Source organism: Pinus tabuliformis, chromosome Q, assembly GCF_031772625.1.
Source record: "Pinus tabuliformis cultivar Carrire ecotype Pingquan chromosome Q, CPIR1, whole genome shotgun sequence".
Lineage (NCBI taxonomy): Eukaryota > Viridiplantae > Streptophyta > Pinopsida > Pinales > Pinaceae > Pinus > Pinus tabuliformis.
In genome coordinates, this window is record NC_142296.1 from 625,892,020 (window position 1) to 625,917,252 (window position 25,233).

Sequence of the window (25,233 nt, forward strand, 5' to 3'; positions counted from 1 at the left end):
ACAAAAGTATTTATCATGACTAAAATTTTTGATTTTCAATTCCTAATACTAAGATCAAATTTCAATAAATAGGTGATATGTTGATGCATGGACTGCTTAACAATAGAATTTTATTGTATATAAATGATAAAATATTTCTTTTTGAAATATCATGATATAGAAAAAATATTAACTTTGCTTGTTCCTTTTTAATTAGTATAGTAATAAAAAAATAAAAAAAATAAAAATTAGAATATATTAGGGAAAGTAGAGTAATTGAAAAAATCAAAATCAATTTTAATTTCAATTTTGAAGAGTATTTTTTTATTTTGTTTTTTATTTGAATGAGAAATAATTTTAAGTTATTATTCCCTGCAGCAACAGGGTAATAATGTATTAAAAAAAATTGATGTTAACATTAAATCTAAGTTGTTTAAAAATTTATGAAACTTTTTTAAAGTTTAACATTATACATTAAAATTTATTATTTTTAAACCATATTTAATTAATTTTTTCACCTCTTATTATGTATTGTACACTCTTATTATGTATTGTACACTTTAATGTCAGAAATAATAATGTATTTAAAAATTATTATTTTAAAATTTTATAGAGAAAATAATAGCTTGCTACTTTGGCATCAGCCAACAACCATGATGGAGAAAATCTTTCAATTAATTTTCGAATTTCTCCACTATGGATTTAGCATCATATATACAGTCAAATCAGATTCAAAAAACCAGATTCCACCGATTGGATTGGGAGCTTTAATTTCGTTTTTCCTTCGAATTTCTCAACTATGGGTTTAGTATCGATATACAGTCAAATCGGATTGAAAACACCAGATCCCACCGATTGAATTCATAGCTTTAAATTCGTTTTTTCTTGGGCTCTCCACTTGAAATCCTGGGAAATATCCTCCTATTCTGTGTATGATATTGAGCATTAAATGTAGATGTACATTCACAGAAATTCGCTCATGTTTGCTGGATTTCATCCATTCCATTTAGTCCTTTCTGGTATGATCCCACCATTACAATTATTGTTCCATGGCCCGCCTTCAACTGTGTTGGACAAGATATATAGTGCTGCAATTTTATTCACATTCAAGCGAGTGAAATAGATTCACTGAACAAAATTCGTTAAATACCAATTTTAATTAGAATTATTATTTATGGTGCTTAATATAAAATCAAATTCACTGAATGTAAATTTTAATTAAAATTGTTATTTCATATTATGTATCTTTTTTTGTGAAGCGTTAGTCAAAGTTGACAATTTATAGGAGAATTAGTTAATTTCTTCTATTAACCTTATTGATTTCATAGAAACAGTAATGAGAATTGAATCTTGCCCCAGGGTAATAAACTTCTTACTTTCTATCACTAAATCCAATACTTTTAGGCGAAATCATATTACATTAATTAATGAGTTCATACATCAAATGTATTATTTGTCTTATTATTCTCTGCAGCAACACTTATTAAAAAAAATTGATGTTAATATTAAATTTAAGTTGTCCAAAAATTTATGAAACTTTTCCAAAGTTTAACATTATAAATTAAAATTTATTATTTTTAAACCATATTTAAATTAATTTATCTAAAATACTGTTGGTTTAATTTTTTCACTTTTATTATGTAATGAGGACAGATGTACTTCACTATTAATTAATATTGTACAATTTAATGTCAGAAATAATAATATATTTAAAAATTATTATTAAAATATTTTATTAGTGAATAATGCTTTTATACGTGACACCAGACTGCTAACTTTATTAATATTTAACAAAACTGTAAAAATTATAAAATTATATAAAACTACATAATCTTTTGAGTATAGCATGATGAACTTGTGAATGCTCGTGTACATGACGTTTCGTTTGATATTATGTTTGATATCATTTAAGTCGTGGCTCTTCACTTTATTAATATTTTAAATATTTTAAGAATGACGCTAATTATTATATTATTTGATAAAATTATAAATTAGATAATTTTTTGAATTTAGGATAATGAATTTATATTTTTAATTTAATTTCTTAAATATTAGCTATTTTATTAATGACGTGTATTAATTGATATACAGTCAATATTTTTTTATTGATTTTTAAATTGAAAATAAGAATAATTTGTTTATTATGTAACGTATTAAAAAAAAAATTGATGTTGACATTAAATCTAAGTTGTCCAAAAATTTATGAAACTTTTTCAAAGTTTAACATTATAAATTAAAATTTATTATTTTTAAACCATATTTAAATTCATTTATCTAAAATACTATTGGTTCAATTCTTTCACCTCTTATTATGTAATGATGGCAGATGTACTTCACTATTAATTAATATTGTACAATTTAATGTACAACTTCCACTATAAAATGACAGATGTACTCCATCACTAATATAATTTATATTGTACGAGTCCCCACCTTGTTTCTAGTAAGACCTCACATATCCTAACCAAGTGTAATATTAGATCGCCGAAAAGGTAAAAGGTTATCGCACAGATTCTGAACATCTGGTCATAGAGTCTAATAAGCATTAATGCAGACATGTACTCCAAGAAAAGTGATGGCGAAGTTCAATTAATTACAATGGGCCCACGTTTCCTAGCCCACAAGTTTCCTTTATATTTAGGAGGATAGATATCCTAATATACAAAAATCTTACGGATTTTTTTGAAATTAGTGTTTCAGTGGAACCATTAATGTTCAGTACAAATAATCGTAAATGTTATTAACCGTTTACTTATAATTTATTATTTATTATTGTGCAATCACGAATTAAGTAAGAATTATGGAATAATAAGATTTTTAAAATTACAACGAATAAACGCTGATTAAAAATATTTGCAATAAATAAAAAAGTAATTGTTAAAGTTTTACTTTGTAAAATTGAAAATTATTTAACATTTTTTACCAAATTAGATGGTTAAACAAGAACCTAATGCATAATACTTGCCACAAGCAAGCATAATAGAGTATACATCAAGAAGGATAACACGTACTAAAAGTTGACAGACGATTACATACTTAAACACATATAATAGCCTATGGAGATAATAATATTATAATGTTATCACTATCTAATGATATTATTGTGTTTATGTACAAATTAGCCAAAGTACATATTATCGTAAACCATGTATAACTAATGGTTAATTTACTAAAATTCATGTTAAATTATTTAATATCTATTATTTGATATTATAACGTTATTTATAAACACTTTCATGTTATTAGGGCCCTACGTTTAAACAAACTAATTTAATATTTAAAATTACGTTGGTTCTAGTCAACCTTTATAACATGTGTTTATGTATGTTTATTATAATAATACATTTGACAACATTTGTGACATGAGCCTCTAATTTAAGGATACTTAAAATAAGCAAGAATATCTATAAAGTAGCCCTTGTTCAAATACTATAGTTAGTTCACACATTTCAAAATTCAAATCTATTATTTGATATTATAACGTTATTTATAAACACTTTCACGTTATTAGGGCCTACTTATAAACAAATTAATTTAATATTTAAAATTACGTTGGTCCTAGTCAACGTTTATAACATGTGTTTATGTGCTTTTATTATAATAATACATTTGATAACATTTGTGACATAGGCGTCTAATTTAAGGATACTTAAAATAAGCAAAAATATTTACAAAGTAGCCTTTGTTCAAATAGTATAATTAGTTCATACATTTCAAAATTCAATAATTGAACTAAATTGCAGAGAAATATTAGCTATGCAACCTTATTTTATAACAAAATAAAAAACTTAAAAAAAAATGACAACTTCAAATTTAAACCTAAACCTTAATTGTAAGGAGGCTTGACATTTCATAGGGTAAGGACGCTTGACATTTCATAGGACATCTCAAATTAAACCTTGATTGTAAGGACGCTTGACATTTCATAGGACATCTCAAATTAAATGGCAAAGGAAAGGAAAAGGATGATTGGCATTTCATTAATAAAAGTATCCCATTGGATACCAAAAAATTCAAAAAAATTAATAAAACAAGAAAATGGGAAATTAAAGTTGTAGCTCTCCCAAAAAACATTATACCATGATCATCGTCACACCTACTTATCACAACTTCCCACGTGACCAAAAATCAACCTCACATTCTATATGGTATTATGATATATGGTTTGTCATGTGTAGGTGAATGAGTGTATTTATTTTTGGATACCTTAGAGAGTATGTTGAATGTCCTCGTGTCTCGGATGGTGGAATCCAAGCTATTGCATTTGTCACAACTTTTGGGAGGGTGGATTCGAGGCTATTGCATTTCTCACTAGATATCATTAGGTAATTTTATTTGTAATGGGAAAAGTGATAGGATAAATTTGTAAAAATAAGGTAATCATCTAATTTTTTATCAATTGATTTTAATAGGAAACAAGATGGGTTGCACGGTAGCAAGTCTTTGTCTTAAGTGTGATTTGATCAAATGGGTACAACACTGCTTTTTAGATCTTAGCTTCATAATATGGTTACCATGGTTTCACCTTTTGATTGTTACTACAAAATTTATTACTTTATATTGTATATATGTTTTAAGAGAGCCCTTTGTTGGATGAATGCTTGTGTTTGAGTGCATATCAATAAGTAGTACATGAATCTATCTTTGACATGCCTTAATCTACTTGCATATTAAATATATGAATAACCTTATAAATCTTTGTCATATAGTCCAACGTAGAATGCTATCTTAATTTTCTCGTACAATGATGGTGGCGCTTATGAACTTTATGCTATTCCAAAGGATAGTCATGGCAGGAGGGATACAATACAAGAGGCAAAAAAGGGATTAGGAGGATCTGTTGTCTTTGTGGCTCATAATAGATTTGTTGTTCTTGACAAGAATCACAATCAAGTCACTATCAAGAATTTAAAAAATGAGGTGACAAAAAAGTTCAATCTTCTAGTCACAACAGATGCACTTTTCTATGCAGGGACATGCAACTTGCTTTGCAAATAAAAAGATAGTGTATTTTTGTTTGATATGCAACAAAGGATGGTTTTAAGAGAAATTAAAACCCTAATGTCAGGTATGTAGTTTGGTCAAATGACATGGAGAATGTTTCCTTCCTAAGTAAGCATACAATCATTATTGCAAGCAAGAAGTTGTCAAATAGGTGTAGTTTGCATGAAACTATTCATGTTAAAAGTGGGGCTTGGGATGACTCAACTTTAAATCACATAAAGTATTGTCTGCCAAATGGAGATAAAGGTATTATCAAGACGCTCGATGTTCCAGTATAATTAACAAAGTTTCTGGAAGGTCTCTCTATTACCTTGATAGAGATGGCAAGAACGATGCTATACAGATAGATGTTACTACAATGAAAGAAAAACATTAGCTAGATTATAAAACATAATATGTAAGTCTAATCACTATGAAAGAAACTTCTAAAATGAAAAGATAAATGGAATAGGGTAAGATAATGATACCTGCGCTTACCTAAGAGCAAGAGATGCAATGTAAGAGTCCAATTTTGGGAGTTCCATAGGAAAGTAGAGAGCCACCTTAGGCATGCTAGCAAAATAAATGTGAGTAATTAAAATTAAGAACTAGAAAGTCGAACATAAGTGAGATAGGTTAAATGCAAAAAGGATAGGGATAAGTGTGAGAAATTCCAAACATATACTTATATGAGGACAAGATCTAATTATGCGAGAGCTCGCTGAGGAATGTGAAAGATGTGAAGTTGGTAACCTTGATGCCAAAGAAAAATATGTATCTCCAATCTAGATGCTAGCAATCTAGATGTTAGCGATTTTCCTTGAACTAACATTTGGGTTGCTCTTGTGAATGCTCTGTAAGGAATGAATTTTTAAACCATGACCCAATGCTTCCCTATGGGAATCCAACCGGGGATGAATGATGTGATGAGGTCCCTCCAACCAATTTGTAATTACCTTGCTACATAAAGCCCAAAATTCTAATAAGCACTACTCAGAGCCGAGCAAAACATTTCTTAGATTTTGTTTACCCTAACGATGACATTAAACCAAGAATATAAGTCTATATCTTGACATGATTTCTAGAAGTTCAGTAATCAACTCTATAATTTACTGGAGGGATTAAATACATGTATATATTAATGTAAAACAAGATTGCAATGATCTTGCACAAACTGAGACAGAAACAAAGTGAACAAAGTTTACAATTCTCTTTCCAATATACCAGTAAAGAGCAAGATCCAGAGTTTAAAAATGACAGAAAGAAATGGAAACCAGTTCAAGGATCAAACATAACTCCATTTTTATTAAGCATCCACGTAAATGGTGTATGCTATAATTCAACATTTTTTTGGATTCATAATATGAGAACATAAAACCAAAATCTTTTCAAATTCTACTAGATGTAAAAATCCAGGAAGCTTTTGATCTCACCTGAATCACCCCATCTATCTTCCCGAGGATAAGTTCAGTTCCAAACCATGGTTCAAAAAAACATGAGAACACCATGCTAATGTGAGTTTATGTATTTTTGATCATTACAGTCTAATCTAGTTGATGTGTAAGGCCTCAAGAAGGGAAATAATCTTTAAGAAAATTTAGATATTTTTTCTTCATGCAAATTGTGAAGAAAAAACACATAAATATTTATTAATAGTTGCATAATGTTACAATATAGGATATAGGATATGTTACAGTATCTGTATAACTATATGTAGAAGCTCTACCTTCAAAGGCAAGACAATAAATATAATACTCCACTAGCTTTGTCTGCTTGTACTTGTCGTAAAGATCCATGATTACCTCACCCTTATTAGGTCTAAGAGTCACTTAGCTAGGGAATCTCCAACCTTGTGGTACATAACTAGCATAGAAGCAGAGCCATACTACATACAAATACGCAAGGGCAGTTGAAACGATGAGATGAAGGATCATTCCCTTCAACATCAAAAGGGTCGGTTCTTCCACTGTGAAAATAAGCATACCAAAAAGGATCAACGAGGTATTAGTTCCATGCCCAAGTTATACTCTAGGATATGTTACGGTATCTATATAACTATATGTAGAAGCTCTACCTTCAGAGGCAAGACACTAAACAAGGATTTTCTTAAAATAAGATGATTTCTCACATAAATTCAAAGTCTGCATGAAGGGCTAGCAATGAAGCCAGTTTAATATTAAAAAACAATACTTTAACCAAAATTTACCAGCAAAACAAACTAGCCATAGTCATACTTTAACCACAATTTACCATCAAAACGAATTAGCCATAGTCATTTACTATTGTAGACCTGCGATCCATCTTGAATTCCACGATAACAAAAAATAGAATTCCAGGAATCTATATCCGACACTAACTGAATTGAACATGAAACTCTAGAGCTACATGAAGCTGCTCGACAACACTTATCAAGCTTAAAAATTAAACATGTAATGCATGCAAAATGTATGTACAAATGTTGAACGTTTATTTATTATCATTATTTTTTAAATGAACTAAACTTATAATATGAAATAACATAGAAACCAACAAAATAAAAGAACACTTGGCATGCTCCATGCATTGTTGTTGGCCTCAACCCTAGGATTACAATTTGTGCTAACCGTACCAAGCAAGTGATGGTTATGGGAGCTGCATATGGAAAATATTATGTGAATAGGTAAGTGTCAAGGTTTATATATAAAATTCTAGGTAGCTTGATGCATGTTGCCTCATGGCACATAAAACCCTGCTTCTTAAACACATCATGCACATAAAGTACTGGCTGCTTGCGTTGCCTGTTAAATGCCCCTCATGTTTCATCAAATGCGCCTTAAGTTCTATCATTGCCTGAGGTGTTTTGCATAGGTCACTGCTGGAAGAAGTTATAATTGAGAAGGAACTGTAAATGGTCTCAGTTTCGCTAATTGAATAACAAGGATCTTGGAAAAAGCTTCGAGAATAGGTTTTCCTCTATGACTACGTAGAGATTATGGTGAGTTTGAGCAAAGAGAGAAAGATGGGACTAGGAGCTAGTGCAAAGGCAGTGAAGAAAAGCTAGCTGCCTAAGAATGAATGATTTATGCTCTCCTTTGTTCATGGCACAAAGTGAGATATATATGTGCCCACCAGAACCTACGTACGTTTCAATCAAGGCCTCCTTGCCTCTCTGTTCAAAGCCCATGTATAGCCATTGATCCATGTTGTTACGTAATTACATCTATAATATAATAGTCACATTCCTAGTCACCCATCCATACATCTAGAAATAAAGGCACAAGGCTTTCCCCACTGTTTCCTCTCCTACCTTTGGCCTAAACATTTTCTTTAGAGATGGTACATAATGCTAGAAATTACTTATAAATACACGAGTATGTAAGAAATATGGGCTTCTGGTCAACCTGCAACAACCCCGTAGAATGAGAAGAATGCATTGGTTTTCTGGTGCACTAGTATGTTGCCACTGCAAAAAAGAAAATAGGCTCTTTAATAGGCTCTCTAATTGAGGGAAATCGAAAAGACAAACGCGTGGCCTATTCATTACAACAGAAATGAGTCTTACAAACCTAAAATCTTCAACTTATTTGGATTTTGTATTTACATTAAGTATTTAAAATTTCAATAAAGGTAACAAAATATATTTTTCCAATTCAACATGTGGCCAATCCATCACATTGTCAAGCCCCCTCCATTTCTTCATCACGAGCTCGGTCTGATGCTCCTACATCATACTCCCTAGGAATGAAAACTCATGAGCTCCTGCTCATAAGGTCCTCTACAGAGCAAGCTTCCTTCTGTAGATCTGGAACACAAATCCATGTAGAATCTTCCATTAGACGGTCCTTCCACTTCACCAAAAAATCCATAACTCTTTTACCCTAGTGTGCTTTGCAACTCTAGTGTCGAAGATCCTCTTAACCTCTGGACCCTCTACCATAGGAATTTTCTTCATCTAAATATGTTCACTAACTTCTCCACTGCTCCGATTTCCGGTAGTGGCACCTTCATCACTAAATTGATAGGGATACAAATAATCCACATTGAAGATAGGTGAGATACCTATGCCCATAGGTAACTCCAATTCATAAGAATTTGCATAGAATTTCCCGAGTACCCTGAAAGGTCCTATTTTCTTCATTTGAGCTTGTTATATTCTCCTCTTGGGAATCTATCCTTCCTCAAGTGTGCTAAGACCATGTCCCCTACCTCAAATTTTACCTCTCTTCTTCTTAAATATTCCTTTTTTTTGTACTTGTAGCTTTTGTTTTATCTCCTCATGTAAGTCACTCATTGTTGCTACAAAATCCTCCCCATCAACACTCCTCTGCTCAAGTTTTCCCAAATCTCTCATCTCACAAACTCCTCTAGGATGCATTCCATACAAGATCTAAAACAGACTCTTCCCGGTGCTCCTATTTGGTGAATCATTGTATGAAAACTCAAATTGAGCTAACACATGATCCCACTACTTGGGATGCTCTCCCACAAGGCTCCTCAATATGTTTATGAGACTCTTGTTCACAACTTCAATTTTCCCATTAGATTGTGGATGATAGGCTGAGTTGAAGTTCAATTTTGTTCCAAGCTTCTTCCACAAAGTCCTCCAAAAATGTCCTGTGAACCTAGTGTCTTTGTCAGAGATTATACTCTTTGGAAAGCCATGCAATCAAACAATCTCATTGAAAAACAAATGAGCCACATGTGTAGCATCACTATTCTTGCAACATGGGATAAAATGAGCCATCTTCATAAATATGTCCACAACTATAAGTATAGAGTCCTTACCTTACTACGTCCTTGGTAAACCCAAGAATGGGAAAAGGAATATATAGTCTAACATTCTTACTCCTTCATTTCACATGTTTACATACTCTGCACTTGCCTAGATATTTCTACACATAAACTCTCGTCTTTGGCCAGAAATAGAAGTTTTCTAGTTGCCAAAGTGTCTTGTCCACACCAAAATGCCCTGCCAATCCTCCATTGTGCTTCTCTTGCATCATATTCTCTATAATTGAGCAATGAGGGATACATAATTGACCATTCTTGAACAAAAAAGCATCCCACAACATAAAATTCCTCCATGGGCTACTATCTCTTCTCATGGTGTTCTTGCATGCTTCAAAGGCCTCTTGAAAATCAACATCATCCTCATACAAGTCCTTCAAATAATAAAAGACCAAAATTTGTACATGGCACTTCTGCATGACCAAAATCCTCCTGATCAAAGCATCAACTACCTTGTTCTCTTGTCCACTCACATGTTTCAGAACAAAGGTGAAACTTTTTAAGAATTCCACCCACTTGGCATGCTTATGGTTCAACTTGTGTTGCTACATTATATACTATAATGTAGAATTGTCAGAGAATAAAACAAACTCCTTTTGGATCAAAGTATCTCCAATACTTCAATGATTGAACCACCGCATATAATTACTTGTCATAATAGGAGTATTTTTTCTTGGAGTCATTCAATTTCTCACTAAAATATGCAATAGGTCCACCTTATTGACTCAATACTGCTCCAATGGATGTACCACTAGCATCACGTCTAACTTGGAAAAGGTAATTGAAGTCAGGTAGCTTCAACACCAATTTCTCAATGATAGTCTTCTTCAAGAGATGGAAAATTTTCTCTGCTACTATTGTCCAACAAAACGCTTGTCTATCTTTCTTGATGGGTACATAAATACCGCTGAAATCCTTGATGAGCTTACGATAGAAGCTAGTTAAACCATGAAAAATCCTAACTTCAAAAATGTTCTTGGGTGAAGGCCAACTTACAATTGCCTCTATTTTCTCTAGATCCATTTTCAACCCATCCTTTGAAATGAAAAAGCCTAAGTATACCAACTTAGACCTCATGAAAGTACATTTCTTCAGGTTAATCAAAAATTTCTCTTGCTGTAATATTTCTAGAATATACCTTACGTGCCTAAGTTGTTCTTCCTTTGTTCAGCTAAAAATCAAAATATCATCCAAATAAACAATAAAAACCTTATTGATAAACTACTTCAAGACCTTGTTCATCAACCAAATGAAGGTGCTTGGTGAATTTTTCAATCCAAATGGCATGACCAACCATTCATATAGTTCAATATTGGTCTTGAAATCTATCTTCCAGTCATCCCCTTCTCTGATATGGATCTAATGGTAACCACTCTTCAAATAAACCTTTGAAAACTAGGCTACCCCACTCAAACAATCCATCATGTCGTCCATCGGGGCAATGTAAATTTGTATCTCATTGTATTATTGTTGATTGCTCTGGAATTTGTACAAATTCTCCATTCTCCATCTTTCTTTGGACTAAGTATCACGGGGACATCACTTGGACTCAGGATCTCCCTTATCATCCTATTGTAGCCATTGCAACACCACCCAAATTTTTTGGTACCCCACCACTCACCCCGAGCTACTAGGGTTTCGATAAGGCCCCAACTGGTTACTCTCCCCACGACCTTGCCTATCTAATCCTTTTGGGTGTGCCCTCTCACGTTTCATACATTGCATCTACAAATCATGCTTTATCTTGGACATAAGCCTTAGAATCATGTTAGGGTTTCGAAGGTTATTGGTTGCATTGATTGATCAAGAGTCTCTCATGATTTTGAGGCTCACCTTTGCATATGCATCTAGAGGTGCATCCTCATCGGCATCACTTGGCATCATGGAAAGAGGTATTTCAAAACACTTTCCTAGGTTCTTTGTGGATTCTTCACCTCAGCATGTGCTTTGGGGTTTGTAGGGGTGTTATAGACATTTTTGGGCACTGCAACCCCAATCATAAATGTCCATAAACCAAGGGCTCTTAAGTCCCTAAAAGTGTTGTTCCAACCTCTAAAAGAACAAGGTAAACTGATTACATCTTCTCCCAGAAGTTCTCCATGAAAAACTGCTCAGAACTGGTCAAAACTGGACCATCTCACTTGCTCCATGGTCAAAGTGCGCTGCATCCCACCTAAATACACACGGGAGGTGCGATGCATCTTGGAAAGCCCTTCTATGGGGTGTGATGGGTGAGATTGGACAAATGGCAGGGTCAATCTCAAGGTGGAGGATCATGGAATCTTCTAGAAACTTCTCCTGTGACATTTGCCTCTCTGCATTCGCTCAGGGATGAGTAAGAGATCATCAATCTCTAAGTGGAATCAAGAACTACCAGAGAGAGGACACTAATCAAATCTCAAAAGCTGAATCACCCCCCTTGCAAACATCTATATATGTATCCCTCATCCCAGAGATCCAGAGGCTGGAATTTTGTATCTTGTAAGGAAGTGCTGCTGGTTTCTTGGTGCAACATCATAGTGTTGGGTGATCTAAGCTTTTCATGAGGTGAAGAAAGGCTTTCTTGCTGAGAGGATGATGCTGGGTCAGGATAATTGGTTGTAATCCTCTTTGCTATTCTTGATTATCAATAAAGCTATTCAAGTTTTCCTCCACATTCTTGTATGATTGATGATATATGCATTTGTGTGGTCAATATATATATGGTCCTATATTGTTTATGATAATAGATCTATGTTCTTGGATAGTGTTATGCGGCTTTGATTCTACAGGTGCTCTTTGAAGCCGGGTAGACGAGGAAGTGAGTGGAAAAGATCTATCAGAAGGGAGAGGAATCAAGCACAAGACAGAGGTTGGTCTCCTTTATTCCCCTCTTATCTATCTCTCATAAAGGAAAATGAAAGTAGTTTTAGTTTGTTTGTTTCTAAGGTAGCTACTAGCCTTAGTGGGACTAGCAGCTCTGCATAGACACTAGATTTCCCGATAACAAAATGGCGACTCCACTGGGGAGCGAATAGATTGTTTGTTTATCTACATTTGTTTACTTTATAAACTTACAGACGGAGCCTGAAGTCAAGCCAGCTAGCCTTTGAACTGCATTTGCTATGCAAGTGCAAAGTAGATCAATGCTACTTCAGTCTATCTCTGGGTTTTGTTTATGAACTGAACAATCAATTTACAAGCTCTCTAATTTCCCTTGTGGTGGCTCTAGTAACCTCCTTAGATCTACCCCTGTGATTGATTTACTGATTACCACTTGCTCGGCCTAAATCCCTAAACTGAGCTGCAAACTGTGACCCGGAACCTAGTTAAAGTCTCGTCCCTGGTCCATTGCACTGTCTCTTCTGTGAATTTTGGATGCATCGCACTTCCTGAGTGTAGTGGGTCACTGCATCTCTTTTTCACTGCGTTATAGGTGGCTGATCAGACAAGGCCTTTCCTGCTCCTAGATTTTGGTTTCTGTGTTCACTCTTTTCAGCTCTATTCAAGAGTTTTGCTGCCTGTAGTCAGTACACCTCTGTTGAAACCCCCTTCTTTGCCATTATTCCACATCCATTGTGCAAAGAACTGTAAATGTTTTTATGTATTTTGAGCCATTTTCAGTTCTCTTTTACAAAGAAGTAGCGTAATTGAACTGTCATTTCTTGATTTGAAAGTGTCGCAAGTGTCGTTTTCAGTCATAGAAGAGAATCCAATTGTTCTTGATAGTCGATTACACTGTTACTCTTGTATTTGATTTGAATTAGTAGTTTTTAAAGTGTCGAAAGCAAGTTTTCAATTCCAAATCGCAAAGTATCGTCATTGTCCTCATTTGGTCTTGAAAAGAAACTTGCTAGTAATGTCGCTTTGAAAAATAATTCACATTTGCGCTTAGCTTTCTTTTTATCATTCACACATTAAGAAGGCTGAAAACAAATACATGCATGTGCATTTGCATTTAGACTATTTTTTGGTTTGATTTAGGACAATGCATATAGTGTGCTCTCTGCTCTATGTTGAAAGAATATCATCTCTCTTTCCTTAGTAGCTAGGATTTTCATTGCAAAAAGAAGATTAAATGACTGTTTATCATCTTAGATTGCATTTTAGGAATTGTACATCTACATCACGCGGTGAACCTGAAAGGCAAATTTCTTAAGCAAGATCAACTGTAAAATAAATTTAATGAATCTAAAAACGCTTTGGAACCTAACGCACAACATTTAGAAGTGTAGGCTAGAGACGTATTCCAGCGTCGTAAAGCCTGGTAACTGTTGTTTTCATTGATGGTTGGGTGATTCCTCCACTTTGAGACGATAAGTGCCAGTACGGACTTGTGCTCCCACGTACCGTTGAGTATATATTGGGAGACCACAATAGGCTTTATCCTTTATCCATAGGAAGCCGTGTCTGCCGCCCTATCGATCGCAATGCACTGAACACATCATTCGGGAAGATTGACTACCGTACCATAAAAAGTATTTTGCAGTTTTGCGATTGGTTTGGTAATCCCTCTGTCTAGATTTCTAGAGCAGTCTCTTTTGTTCCTTTCAGACTCCTTAAAGGAAAAGGTCCATCTGAGCACTTGTCACTTCAGGCTCATTAAAAATCGAAGGCGACTAGAGTCATCTTTTATTTTTTCTCGACTCTTAAAAATTGAAAAAACAAGTTGTGTCAAAGCATCTATAATTTATTTTAATTGCATTAAATATCACCTTTCCTACGTTGGTCTTAGGTTGAGAAAAATGGAGTCCACCAACCAAGGAGTTCCCCTTGGGGGAAATCCTAGTCCTTTCTCCTCTTGGGGAGATGTTGGTGCGCCCCATATGGCCACATTGTCGCTTCTAGGATTGACAATCGGCTTGCCCGTATGGCTCTTCTCAACCTCTGTCGTTCAGAACACCGTGATTCCTGAACAATCAAGTCAACAACTAAACGATACCAGAGTTACCCCCCAACCTTCTACTTCGTCCAATTCTTCCTCTCCTCCTTCCTCTTCGCTTGATGAAGCTGGTAAAGCCAAAAATCAAGTAACCGAGAAGAAGAAGGAGAAGAAGAAGAAAGAGAAGAAGAAGAAGGAGCCAAAAGCGAAAAGGGGAAACCAAGCATCGTCTAGCGAAAATCCACACACTGCACCGTCCATGCCTAAATCACCATGTGTCATTTGTAAAGGAGACCACTATCATCGAGATTGTCTTTGCATCCCTCGGATCTTAAGGGACTGGTCTCCTTGTTTGCACAATCCGGTGTCGTCAACCTCTGATGATCATGTTGAAAATACACCATCGACTAGTGAAAGTGAAGCCCTTGGACAAAAAGGAAAATGTAAATTTCCTTGTAAACTGTGTGAAGGTGATCACACCGTCCACCATCGTCCCTTCTCAGATGAGGCTAAAAGAGTTTTGGACGACCGTCCGGTTTCACCGTTACGGCTTCCTCCTGGATATAAGAAGCTCTTGCCAAGTCCGTCACTAGTTGAAAATCCGGATGACACGCCCTTGTGGTCAGCCGAAGCGTCTATCATTGAAGATAAACCATATGAATCCACACCAGACAAAAGTCAAAAGGTCGAGGCGGCAGTTGACCCGGTCTTGCCTTCAGAGGATCCATCTTCAGATGATATAGTCACCGAAGAGAACAAGAACGACACCGTTCAAATTCTCTTCGTAAGCACAGAATTCGATGAACATGGGGGCAGTCTACCCATTCCTTTACCGCAGGAAGGAAGTTTGTCAGAGTCATATCCAGCCGTCTATTCGGTCCCACCTCCAAGCAACCTGGTTGTTTCCTTCTATTGGAATCTACTAGGCAGACCTCGTTTATCGGCTAGTGTACCATTTCGAATCATTGCTCAAATATATAGAATGGTCATGGCCGGTACCATCATAGATGAAGGGGATTCTGTGAGTATCCTTTCCTCAACTGCTTGGCAAGCGCTTGGTTCGCCATCGCTTTTGCCTGAGATGAGAAATCTAACAGGCTTTGACAAAGGAACGAGTTGACCGTTAGGGATCCTTCCCAATGTGCCGATAACATTGAGAAGGAAAACCATTCACATGAACGTAATGGTAGTCCAAGGACCCTTGGATTATAATCTGCTCCTTGGACGAGACTATATTTATTGCATGGGAGCCATTGTCTCCTCACTGTTTAGAGTAATGTGTTTTCTGCATGAAGGAAGAGTGGTCAAGCTCGTAGACCAGCTTTCATTCCCCGGTTCACACATAGCAAATAGTCATACACCAACCCTTAATGGTCTTTTCACGCAAGGAATGTCTCATCAATCCCTAGTCCGTCCTCCTGATGAGCGCAAGTGATTCAGAGGATATGATTGAAACCCAGGGGGCATGCACCCTGGCCTGTTTCGACAGGAAAACCTTGGGTATAGGGTAGGTTTCCGGAAAGGATATATGACTGGTTGACACACCTGTCCATTTAGGAAAATGGGGTTAGACTAGAATAAGATACCTCTGTTAAGGTAGGCCTTTCCCAATAGAACAAATGTTTTGTCTGAAAATTGAGGGGTAACCTGGAAACGGTAGGCCTTTCCCGATAAAAAAAATGTTTTGTCTGCAAATTGAGGGGTAACCTGGAAAATCTACTTCGGTATACCTGGGGGCATGCAAACCCTTTTGGCATGCAAGCGAAGAGCGACCATTTATTTTTTAAATTTGTAGGACCTCTAACCCTTTAAACTCGTAGGATTGGTCGTTTCCTAACTTGCATAAAGAAAGGATGCGGGGCAAAGCTTTGAAAAATGCCATTTTTAAATGAGACATCCTTATTATACGACTGGATCGAGTAGTTTTAACGTGGAATTCAAGCTCGTTAAAAAATAAACATAAGCAGTGAGCAAATGTTTCCCCAGAGTTTAAGCTCATTAAAAAATGAACCATTTTCCGATAAATAACCATCGTGAATGTATTATCATCAACCTTTGAAGCCTTGGTTGTGTTCTCATCATCGCCTCCACTCTGTATTGGCCGATCATTCACCCCCATTTGATTGTTTACCCTTTTTGAGGAACAACTGCGAAGAGTGATCCTATTAGCCATCCTTGTGACACTGCCGTGATTGGAAAATTCCAAACCTTACCTGGAATCAACTGCTACCCGAATTTATCACTCGTTCCTCAAAAAATGAGTTTCCTTTAAGCTCTTTTCAACTGACTCATAAAATATGAAAAGATTGCCAAGCCATTGGCCTCTCCAGCTCGTTAAAGGTGCCGGAAGTGCTATCCCTCCTTTAGATTTTAATCTTTTTGGACTTGAGGGATCATTACACAAAAAGATCGAGCGCTTGTTTTGTTCGACTCGTTATAAGTACTGAAAACTCATCCCTTTCGTATTGTTTTATACTTTTTCGGACTCAAGGGATTATATAACGAAAAAGGATTATTGGAGTTTTCTTTATGTCCCTTTTTCAGACTCTCTAAAATTGAAAAGGACCAAGTTATTCTTGTCATTAAACTCGTTAAAACCAAATAGTGACAAACTTTTCCATACATACAAGAACGAGTTTCACTATCGCTAGGCTCGTTAAAACATAGCGATGGGTTTGCCCGAAGGGAAAATTATAGAACAAGCATATGTTATCCTCCTCAAGCTTGACAAAAATAAAGAGATACTGGTCAGCAATGACTGGGGAAAAATTGGGAAGAAAACTTGAAGAAACTTTATTGGTAGCAAGTCGCTCTTGCACATGACACTTTCACTCCGCATCCGAGTCAGGTTGGGTTGTTCCGTTCACTGGTCATATCACCATGGGTCCATCACACCATCCATATTTGGGGTTAACGCTACCGATCCATCATGTCAGTGTCACCGATATGTTCAAGAGAAGTCACTCAGAGAATTCATCTATGTCTCACCCACTGCAATACATTTACGCTCCATTCGTTCATGACCGCCACCCTGAACCTTATATCACCAGATCGTTTTCGCCTCCATTAAAATCATTTTCTCCATTCCATGTCATTGATGTGGGATTCACTAAGGCCCTCCTATGATGGATCGCTTCTTGTCAACATCAGCTCATTATCCAAGAGGTCGATCTAGGAACAACCCTTTCAGTACTTTGAAGTGCATGCCTCAATGGCAAGTTTCTCACTTCGAGTGGCAGGTTTACATCAATGGCCTTCGACCGAAAGATTTTGTGTGGTGTTCGACGCCAAGTCCCTTATTCACACCACGTGAATTGTACTGTAGTACCTTGAGGGTCATCATTATTATCGGTGATTCCTCTCGCGCTTGTTAACAGCTTACATCATTAGCTGGTAATCAGGCGATGTCTTTCCATGTTCGACTCCAGAACATCTCTCACATGTATCGACTTGTACTTTGAGTGAAGATCGAACGAGATTAAAGACCCTGGATCTAGTTTCATCCATCCGGGCTGCGATATATATTCAGGAAAATAAAGACATCAAATGTACATCATTACTACACAGATAATCATCTAACCTAAGGGATGATTGCTCTACCAAGAATCATCAGTCTACACTCAGACGATTGTCTGTCTTATGTACATGAAAATGAATTTATAAAGCTGAGCATGGGAATGCCCGCCTCAGCTAGATCATGAAAATATTATGAAGATAATGTATTGTATTGTATCTTATTACAGGTCGCCTTCCAGCTCAAAAAAACTTCAGATCCTCATGATAAAGCATTTCACCCGACATCAAAACATATTAATGACCTCATGCTTTAGGGGGCAACTGTTATAAACATTTTTGGGCACTGCAACCCCAATCATAAATATCCATAAACCAAGGGCTCTTAAGTCCCTAAAAGTGTTGTTCCAACCTCTAAAAGAACAAGGTCAACTGATTACATCTTCTCCCAAAAGTTCTCCATGAAAAACTGCTCAGAACTGGACCATCTCACCTGCTCCATGGTCAAAGTGCGCTGCATCCCACCTAAATACACATGGGAGGTGCGATGCATCTTGGAAAGCCCTTCTATGGGGTGCGATGGGTGAGAGTGGACAAATGGCAGGGTCAATCTGCAAGGTGGAGGATCATGGAATCTTCTAGAAACTTCTCCTGTGACATTTGCCTCTCTGCATTCGCTCAAGGATGAGTAAGAGATCATCAATCTCCAAGTGGAATCAAGAACTATAAGAGAGAGGACATTAATCAAATCTCAAAAGCTGAATCACCCCCCTTGCAAACATCTATATATGGATCCCTCATCCCAGAGATCCAGAGGCTGGAATTTTGTATCTTGTAAGGAAGTGCTGCTGGTTTCTTAGTGCAACATCATAGTGTTAGGTGATCTAAGCTTTTCATGAGGTGAAGAAGGGCTTTCTTGTTGAGAGGATGATGCTGGGTCAGGACAATTGGTTGTAATCCTCTTTGCTATTCTTGATTATCAATAAAGCTATTCAATTTTTCCTCCACATTCTTGTATGATTGATGATATATGCATTTGTGTGGTCAATATATATCTCGTCCTATATTGTTTATGATAATAGATCTATGTTCTTGGATAGTGTTATGTTGCTTTGATTCTACAGGTGCTCTTTGAAGCCGGGTAGACGAGGAAGCGAGTGGCAAAGATCTATCAGAAGGGAGAGGAATCAAGCAAGGAACCAAGTGCAAGACAGAGGTTGGTCACCTTTATTCCCCTCTTATCTATCTCTCATAAAGGAAAACGAAAGTAGTTTTAGTTTGTTTGTTTCTAAGGTAGCTACTAGCCTTAGTGGGACTAGCAGCTCTGCATAGACACTGGATTTTCCGATAACAAGGGGTCATGGCTTTCCCTTAAGATCTCTATAACCTTAGGCGCATGTGAGTGAAGGTCCAACCCTGTTTTGAAATGATCCTCACCCTACAAAGTTTGTGGGAATGCATTTCTGTCGATGGCACTGCCTCACCATCATCGTCACCCCTTCAAATGTATTTTAGTTTGTGTATTGTGATCCCCATCTTGTGCACCTGAAACTTGATGATCGAATACCCCCCGACCTTGTCTCACATCGCCCTATCCTCTTACTGCGTTGCCACAAACATGGGTTGGCACTATCAGCGCACCACGACATCATCCTGGTTGCACCAGGATTGGAGGGGTTTTAATGATATCCAAATTATAGCTTCAATCTCTTTCCTCTCCAAGATGAGATCATATCTTCGAGCTAAGATGAGACACGAGAGCTATATATTCAGTTTTTGAATTTGAGTCAATTCATGTGCTAAGGGGTATTGATACATTTGATAAGTTATCTTTTTACACACCCAATATTAAAGCCTTTGATAATACATGCATGTGAAATTTATCATGTTTTTGTATAACAAGTATTTGAATACATGGCCTCTTGTTCATTATGGTTGTAGGGATTAACATCTAAATTTATAAAAGCTTCTCCTTGTGACCAACATCTAATATTACCTTTGGACGATAGCGGTGGTTTTGTGTAATCTCACTAAAGATCAAGATGGCACCTCGCATAGGAATAATGAAGTATCTAGGTCTTTGCCAATGGCCATCACCCATGAGACCTCTACATTGAAAGCTACCTTTTTGAGCACACTAAAGGTGAATGGTGGACCATATATTAGATGGGTTGCGTATAGGTCAATAAGGAGCATATATTGAAAGGGTGCATTGGTAATTATGAGGCAGCGATGAACACATGATTTGAGGGATAAACATTTGACACACCATTGGCCATACTGTGCATACACCCTAGTGCCTTCAGTTGATCTGAGGTTCGAAAGATCATGGGTTTATCCCCCATATTGTAAAACCGTAAAGTGTTGCCACTAATAATGTCCCTCATGAAACCAATGGGAGTCGGGCCTTCAAGGGCACTTCAAGCACCTGAAACCACTATGAAGGAACCACCTATCATATACAACTCCGTGTAAGAAGGCATGTGGCTGAACGTAAAAAGATTGAAGAAGCGTACAATTAACTGGGACATCAAGATTATGCATCGAAATACTGTTTCAAATGGAAAATGCGTAGTGTTAACTAGGACATCAAGATCATGCATATAAATATTGTTTCAAATGGAAAATGCATACAGTTAACTGGGACATCAAGATTATGCATCGAAATACTATTTCAAATGGCAAGGCATTAATGTAACTCTACAGACATTGGGATCTCATGGCGGGACAACATGTTTTGTTTATGCGTTGAAGTCACAGTTAACACGATCCGTCAGGGGTCTAGATCTCATGGTAGGATGGTTATGCTGGAACGACGCATATACAATATGCACGAAAAGGTATAAAGAGAAGCGATGCTTGGTATGTCGTTGGATAAGGGAATTGAGAGGCGAATGCCACTATTTTGTTGCGCAGAGGCCAGATTGCTGAGAATGCTGCCAACCTTGCCATTCGACTATGCGACCTCCAGTAAGTCGCACTCCTGCACAGGTCACGAAGTCACGTTTTAGGCCTCAGTGAAAGTAGCTAGAAAATGCGACTCCCCTCAAAAGCGACTTTGCGACCTCTCCCAAGTCGCCAGGTCACAAAATCGCTCCTGAAGCAAATAAAGGTTGATGCGACTCCTCTTATGCTGCGACTATGCAATCGATTTTTGAATGTCTCCTACAAGAAGTCGTAGAATCGCAGGCGTGACATGCCATCAGAATCACGACTTCCAGTAAAAGGTGACTGTGCGACTTCTCAACCATAATTGCAAGGTAAGGATAACATTTATTTAGCTCTTCACTCATCGAAGGTATCTTCTTCGTGATGTGAGGACACAAAACCAATCTGGTGTCAAGAAGAGCATGTTTTGAAAGTTACTATGCCCCCCTTAAGACATTGTTAAATTAAGTTGTGAAGTAGTAGAAGCAAGGCTCGATGCATTGGAGTTCTCTGTCAGAATTAAATGTGTTGGGCTATGAGAGCACTGATTAGCTTCAGAACCCAACTAAGAGAAATTCAAACCCTAATGTCAGGTATGTAGTTTGGTCAAATGCCATGGAGAATGTTTCCTTCCTGAGTAAGCATATAATCATTATTGCTAGCAAGAAGTTGTCAAATAGGTGTAGTTTGCATGGAACTATTCATGTTAAAAGTGGGGCTTGGGATGACTCAACTTTAAATCACATAAATTATTGTCTACCAAATGGAGATAAAGGTATTATCAAGACGCTGGATGTTCCAGTATATATAACAAAGGTTTTTGGAAGGTCTCTCTATTACCTTGATAGAGATGGCAAGAATGATGATATACAGATAGATGTTACTACAATGTAAGAAAAACAGTAGCTAGATTATAAAACATAATATGTAAGTCTAATCACTATGAAAGAAACTTCTAAAATGAAAAGATAAATGGAATAGGGTAAGATAATGATACCCGCGCTAACCTAAGATAAAGAGATGCAATATAAGAGTCCATTTTTGGGAGTTCCACAGGAAAGTAGAGAGCCACCTTAGGCATGCTATCAAAAGAAATGTAATTAAAATTAAGAACTAGAAATTCGAACATAAGTGAGATAGGTTAAATGCAAAAAGGATAGGGATAAGAGTGAGAAATTCCAAACATATATTTATATGAGGACAAGATCTAATTATGCGAGAGCTCGCTGAGGAATGTGAAAGATGTGAAGATGGTAACCTTGATGCCAAAGAAAACTATGTACCTCCAATCTGGATGTTAGCGATTTTCCTTGAACTAACGTTTGGGTTGCTCTTGTCAATGCCTCTACAAGGAATGCATTTTTAAACCATGACCCAATGCTTCTCTATGGGAATCCAACTGAGGATGAATGATGTGATGAGGTCCCTCCAACCACTTTGTAATTACCTTGCTACATAAAGCCCAAAATTCTAATAAGCACTACTCATCGTCGAGCAAAACATTTCTCATATTTTGTTTACCCTCATGATGACATTAAACCAAGAATATAAGTCTATATCTTGACATGATTTCTAGAAGTTCAATAATCAACTCTATAGTTTACTGGAGGGATTAAATACATGTATATATTAATGTAAAACAAGATTGCAATGATCTTGCACAAACTGAGACAGAAACAAAGTGAACAAAGTTTACAATTCTATTTCCAATATACCAGTAAAGAGCAAGATCCAGAGTTTAAAAATGTTAGAAAGAAATGGAAACCAATTCAAGGATCAAACGTAACTCCATTTTTATTAAGAATCCACATAAATAGTGTATGCTATAATTCAACATTGTTTTGGATTCATAATATGAGAACATAAAACCAATAATCTTTTCAAATGCTAATAGATATAAAAATACAGGAAGCTTTTGATCTCACCTGCATCACCCCATCTATCCTCGGGAGGATAAGTTCAGTTCCAAACCCCGGAGGATAAGTTCAGTTCCAAACCATGGTTCAAAAAAACAAGAGTACACCATGCTAATGTGATTTTATGTATTTTTGATCATTACGGTCTAATCTAGTTGATGTGTAAGGCCTCAAGAAGGGCAATAATCTTTAGGAAATTTTAGATATTTTTTCTTCATGCAAATTGTGAAGAAACAGCACATAAATATTTATTAATAGTTTCATAATGTTACAATATAGGATATAGGATATGTTACAGTATCTGTATAACTATATGCAGAAGCTCTACCTTCAAAGGCAAGACACTAAATATAATACTCCACTAGCTTTGTCTGCTTGTACTTGTTGTAAAGATCCATGATTACCTCACCCTTATTAGGTCTAAGAGTCACTTAGCTAGGGCATCTCCAACCTTGTGGTACATAACTAGCATAGAAGCAGAGCCATACTACATACAAATACGTAAGGACGGTTGAAACAATGCGATGAAGGATCATTCCCTTAAACATCAAAAGGGTTGGTTCTTCCACTGCGAAAATAAGCATACCAAAAAGGATCAGCGAGGTATTAGTTCCATGCCCAAGTTACACTCTAGGATATGTTACAGTATCTATATAACTATATGTAGAAGCTCTACCTTCAGAGGCAAGACACTAAACAAGGATTTTATTAAAATAAGATGATTTCTCACATAAATTCAAAGTCTGCGTGAAGGGCTAGAAATGAAGCCAGTTTTATCTTAAAAAACAATACTTTAACCAAAATTTACCAGCAAAACAAATTAGCCATCGTCATACTTTAACCACAATTAACCATCAAAACGAATAAGCCATAGTCATTTACTGTTGCAGACTTGCGATCCATCTTGAATTCCACGATAACAAAAAATAGAATTCCAGGAATCTATATCCGACACTAACTGAATTGAACATGAAACTCTAGAGCTACATGAAGCTGCCCGACAACACTTACCAAGCTTAAAAATTACACATGTAATGCATGCAAAATATGTAAGTGTATGTACAAATGTTGAATGTTTATTTATCATCATTATTTTTTAAATGAACTAAACTTATAATATGAAACAAGGGGAGCTGCGACGCAGCGAGTCCCTGCGTGAAGTTTTTAAGAAGCAAAATGCAGCATGCAATTTACAGATAATATAACGTACATGAGTACAGAGAAGGTTCTCTCATTTCAAAATCTGAGAAATCCTTGTACAAATGTTTTGATGATATTAGCACTATGGAGGACAAATTTATGAATGTATGTAAGGTACTGAAAGTTAGTATAAGCTTCCAGGATAAGCTGTAATGCTTTTTGACTCTTGGAGGAAGACTGTAATAAGTACATTTAGCATCTCTTTTGCTCATATATGAACAGGTGGTCATGATAAGTAACCGATCCAAGAAGGAATGTTCAATGTATATTTGATTTCTATCTTGGAAACATTAATATAAAGATTTGTTTTTCTATGGAAATAAAAAAGGAGACTTAAGCATCGAAAGAAGCATTGATATCATAAAAAGATTATAACCCAAAGTGCTTTGCAACAATGAAGGGGAAAAATGTGCAGTAAGAATATTCAATGATCAATCTTATCATTAGTAATGGATGCATCAAATGAAGCTCAAAAGATAAATTAGCTCAATACAGAATTCACTCCAGCTTGTTAGAATTTCCATATCTCAATACTTGATTCAAACTAACTAATCAAATTCCTGCTCCATTCCGTCTGCTAAAAACAATGCTTGACTCCCAATCATTTTCACTGCTCACGACTGTACTATGTTATAGGCAGCCGGAAACCATAATAGAAGGTTCAATGGAATCAAGTTTTATGTAATCAATATTAACAGCAACAACTAAATACACTAAATAATTTTTTCCGAAGTTCAAATTTTGATTAAAGAGTAGATATCGCTACATATATTATATTGCAGTACAGCTATGCGTCTTAAACCTGCAATTGCTTTGCAGTATAAATTGAATAATAAGAGTTAGCAATCAGTCAAACACTGAACATAATGCGCTGGCAAGGCTTGCACGACCATTCGGGAATCACCCTATGTAATCATATGCCAACAATAAAACTCTAGAAAAATCCCTTTTATCCGACGTGAGTGATGTTTTTTAAGAACTCAAGCGAGAAACAGACTAGGAACCAAATCAAAGGTGTATGTGGCACGTTCGAATGACTCATTAAAACTCCACGCGTGAAGCCCTTTCAGAAGTAGCTCTCCACGC